This window comes from Solanum lycopersicum, chromosome 2, assembly GCF_036512215.1.
Source record: "Solanum lycopersicum chromosome 2, SLM_r2.1".
NCBI lineage: Eukaryota > Viridiplantae > Streptophyta > Magnoliopsida > Solanales > Solanaceae > Solanum > Solanum lycopersicum.
In genome coordinates, this window is record NC_090801.1 from 48222566 (window position 1) to 48227505 (window position 4940).

The 4940-nt window shown below is 37.2% G+C and overlaps 1 pseudogene; it reads right to left on the reverse strand.

Moving 5' to 3' along the window:
- Nucleotides 1–823: 823 nt before the first annotated feature.
- LOC138342121 (uncharacterized) lies at nt 824–4406 on the reverse strand (annotated as a pseudogene).
- Between the last annotated feature and the right edge of the window lie 534 nt (nt 4407–4940).

Consider the following 4940-nt stretch of genomic DNA (forward strand, 5'->3'; position numbering starts at 1 on the left):
CTCCTTTTATTATTGCATAAGTTTCAGAAACAATATCTGTTGGTTCTAACTTTCCTAATCAATAACAACCAATTATTTGCCAAATAATGTTAGCTCTCAAGTTTAACAAGTCAATAGATTCTGGGAAAGATTTGGTATTTAAGAACAAGTCATAGAAAAATCAGTAATATTTCCTATATCAGGCAAATTTATAGGACATTGCCTCCACACAAGTTGTGACCAAGGACATTTCTATATCTTCAGGACCAACAACACAAATCTAACAAGTCTCATCTACATTGTCTAAGTCTTTTTCCTAAATTACCGTGGACGGGTTATAAAATTAGATTGACAGAAGTAGTCGAAAGATGATTTTATTCCTTCAGCATCGAAGCATTAAAAACAACAATAATAACAACCTATAGCTAAACGTAACAAAGCTAATAGGTACATAAACTACTAAGCCGTTGGAGGACTCTTCTACAAATATACAACAACAATAAACTCCTAAAATAGGAGGAGTCTTCTATAGAAACTAAAAGGCAGTAACTATATCAGTAACTTATTACTCCCTCCTTCCGGTATTGTTTGTCATGGTTTCTATTTTTAGAGGTAAACTATAAAAACATTGACTAATATTAAGATGAATTTTTTCATCATATTAATATGCAAAAAATTGTAATTTATAGTACTTTTCATATGGTTTTAGAATATCGATTTTTTTAAATGTCAAGTTAATGTGGTTTAATTTACCTTTGAAAATTAATCAAATTAAATTTCGATAAGCGCAAAATGACAAATCATTCCGGACGGAGGGAGTATAAGATAAAATAATTATGCTAAATACAGCCCCTAAAGTTAAGTGTGGGTCAACAACGCTTAAGTTGGAACGACACGTTGCAAAGGCTGGTGCTAGTAATGGATTGGTAAATGTATTAGCAAGTTGATCACAAGCATGAGTATGTTTGACAAGAACTCAATGTGCTTGAACTTGGTTCCTAACATAGCAATAGTCCACAGCAATATGTTTCATACGGCTATGGAACACTGGATCCTGACAGAGATAAGTGACACCAACATTGTCAAAAAAGATTGTGGGGATATTTTGAATGGTGATACACAATTCATTGAGCAAGTTGCGTACCCATGTGATTCAGCAAGATCATTTGCAACTTATTTGTATTTTGCTTTAGTAGATGATCGAGCAACAACTTGTTGTTTTTAAAGCGACCAACTCACAGGATTGCGCCCAATGAAAAGAGCGTAACCTGATGTGGATATTCTATCATTCGGGTCTCCCGCCCAATCAACATCAGCGTAAATGGAAAAATTGTAGTCTGAGTTGTGAAGAATATGAAGACCTGATGTTGCCGTGGCTTTGAGATACCGTAGTATCCTTTTAACCGCCTTCCTGTGTTCATCAGTAGGATCATGCATAAACTATGACATTTTGTTGACAGCATAAGAAATGACAGGCCGTGTGAATGTATTTACCAGAGCCTTTACAATCATCAGCTGCCTGAGGCATTTTACCAAAGCACATTGGTGTCAGGACTCCTTTACAATCTTTCATATCTAGTTCAGAATAAATATCAAGAATGTATTCTGATTGAGTGAGACGAAGACCACGTGAAACTTTTTTAACTACCCTAGATCCTTCAAAGAAAAACGTGAACCCAAGGAATCAATAACATGTCTAATTAAGCCATGATGACTTCCCCTGATCAAAATGTCGTCAACATAGAAGAGCACATAGACAGTAGCAACCAGATTCTTCAAAATAAACAAAGAGGTGTCAGATTGACATAATAAATCCCATTTTTTGTAGATGATCATGTAGTGCAGTATACAAAGCCCGTGGTGCCTGTTTAAGTCCATAAATGGCTTTTTTTTTAATCTGCAAACATGGAAAGGGAATTGTGAGTTAACTAATCCTTGAGGCTGAGACATAATAACCTCTTCAGTCAACTGGCCCTGCAGGAAAGCATTGTGTTGTGAAGAAGTAGAAGAAAGTTTAGAATGACCTGGATTCCAACGACAATGGTATAGGTGGTAGTATATCATGAGAGGGGGTTTGAATGGGATCGACTTCAGAGTTTCCTCCTTGGAGTTAACGTCTTCCCAGGTCAATTGAGAAATGTTTTTCCTTATCTGTAGAAACATCGTTTTAAAAGGAACAAAATATCATAAAAGAAAACATCACGACTTATAAATATTTTTTACTGCATTGGGTCAAAGCAAAGGTATGCATGATGGCTTGGTGAAACACCTAAATACACACAAGGGGTGGACTGAGCCTCCAACTTATTTTTGGTATTGGGTTTAAGCCACCAAAAATTTTAAATTGGCATAGTTAGGTGGTTTACCAAATAATTGTTGGAAGGGTGACGCGTTATGTAAGATGGGAGTGGGTAGCCTATTAATGAGATAAACAACTTGATGGCATGAAAAAGACCATAGGTCTGGTGGTAGGGATGCCTCATGGAGAAGTGTCTTGGCTGTCTCAACAATATGACGATGATGACGTTCAGCTATGGCAACACGTTGTGGCATTTATGGAGGTGAAAATAAATCTTCAATGTCCTTTTGTTGAAGATAGCACTGAACACTTTTGTATTCACCTCCTCGATCAGTATAAAGAGATTTAATTTTTGTTTTGAAAAAATTATCTACTAAAGGACGAAAAGTTTGGAACAAAGAGGCGACTTCACTTTTATTTTAAGTGTATACAACCAAGTATACTTGGTGTATTGATCAACAAAGATACACTAATATAACTTTTTGTCTAGTGATAAAATGGGGGATGGTCCCCATAAATCGCTAAAAATGACCTGAAGAGGTACATTATTGGATAAAGTGAGTCGTTGAAATGGCAAACGATGTGCTTTATTAGAAGAACAAGCATTACAAAATTCAATTTCTCTGTAGTAGCAACAAGTAAAGCAAATTTTTTCAAAACAAAGTATAAAATCGTTTAATGATGATGACCCAAGCGACTATGCCATAGCTTAAAAGGAACTTTTGTGGAGGCGAGATTGATGGATGCGGTCCATTCATTGAGTCCATTCTTATTCCGGTCTTGTACCAGCGACTTCTGAGTATGCAGGTCCTTCACAAGAAAAGTAAAAGGAAAAAATTCAATAGATGTGAGATTTTCTTGACAAAGCTTGGCTACACAAATAAGGTTTCTTTAATTGATGGAGAACATAGAGTGTTAGAAAGCCTGAAAGCAGAACTAATTTGGTGCTTGTATTTGAGTTAAACTAGTATGAGTAATAGGAATGGTTTTACCGTCACCCATAGATATTCCCTTATTGCATGTATACTCTTCAAGATTATGAGGTTCAGCCGTGACATGATGAGTTGCACCGGAATCGAGAACCCAAGAGTTGTCTTTTGACTGCAAATTAGAGGCAAAGTTGGCCTTAGATTCAAAATGATTGTGCGATTCGCAACGGCATACATCTGCAGTGTGACCAAATTTTTGGCACAATTGGCATCGAACCAATAGTCTCAAACTTGATCTCATATTTTGCTAATTGTTGGAGTTGAACAGTCGAGACGCAAATTGGTTCAATTGTTGATTGTTGAAGTTGGACTGTCGAGAGATTGGTTCCATTGTTAATTGTTAAAGCGATGATTGTTCCTGTTAGACTGTGTTGTCATGTTTGTCCTCTGTGCTATTGCAGCTGTAATAATGGAAGATGAGTTCTCCAGGTCTTGGTGCTTGAGGAAAAGCTCATGATCTGTGAGCTTGTGAAACAATTCTTCAAAACACAAGGAAGAGTCAAGTACTCTTATGGCAGCAGAAGTCTCCCGGCACTCGGGGCCCAAGCCGCTTAGAATTCTTTACAATAAGTTCGTCATCTTGTACTGGTGAACCAACAACTTTAAGAGCATCAGAAACAGATCGAACCTCTTGTAAGTATTCTGTAACCCAATTTAGTGGCTTTCTTAATATTCTGCAGTTGGTCGCACAAGCTAAAATTGCGAGTGTGGCTCTTATTTGCGTAATCCATGTGAAGAAGTCCCCACGCTTTCTTAGAAGATGGAGTTGTGGAAACAGTTGGTGCAATGGTGTGATCGACAGATGCCATCATTGCTTGTTGGATGAGTTGGTCCTGAGAGAACCAGATTTGGTATATGGGTTCTGGAGTCATACGGTTATCTTGCGTAACAATCATTGGTGGTGCCGGGTTTGATCCGTCAAGATGTCCCATTAGTTGATGGACATTGAGTAGCATCACAAGTTGTGCTTTCCAAGTTGAGAAGTTGTGGTTACCTTGTAGTTTGATAAGTAACTAAGACGCGGGATTGAATTGTACCACGTGAATTATAGGTGAAGCAGCCGAAGCACTGCTGTTGGTGGCAGTAGCATCACGAGTGGTAATAACAACAGGAGGGGTTGTTCCTTGAGATTCAGTCATAGTTGGGACAAAAAATATATAACGGATCTGACTCGTAAGAGGCTAGAGGTTTTGATACCATATTAATTTAGATAGACAGAAGTAGTCGAAAGATGATTTTATTATTTCAGCATCAAAGCGTTAAATACAATTAATAACAACAACATATAGCTAAGCCTAAGGAAGCTAATTGCTACATAAACTTCTAAACCGTTGGAGGACTCTTCTACAAATATGCAACAACAATAAACTCCTACGATAGGAGGAGTCTTCTACACATACTAAAAGGCAGTAACTAAAACAGTAACTTACTATAAGATAAAATAATTATGCATAATACAGGTAATATTTTCTCAAAAAGTGTTTAAGCTTATTTTTAACTCCCAACTTCCATAAGAAGTCCCAAAAGCAGTTTGGAAAAGAGTGACAACTCACTTGAGTTTTCGAGTTTTTCAATGTCTTACCCATCAAATCCTTTGCGATGTAGTAACCTGACTGATAGAACACGTTCATCCACTAACAGTCAATGGACCATGTCCCTTGACTCACTCACAG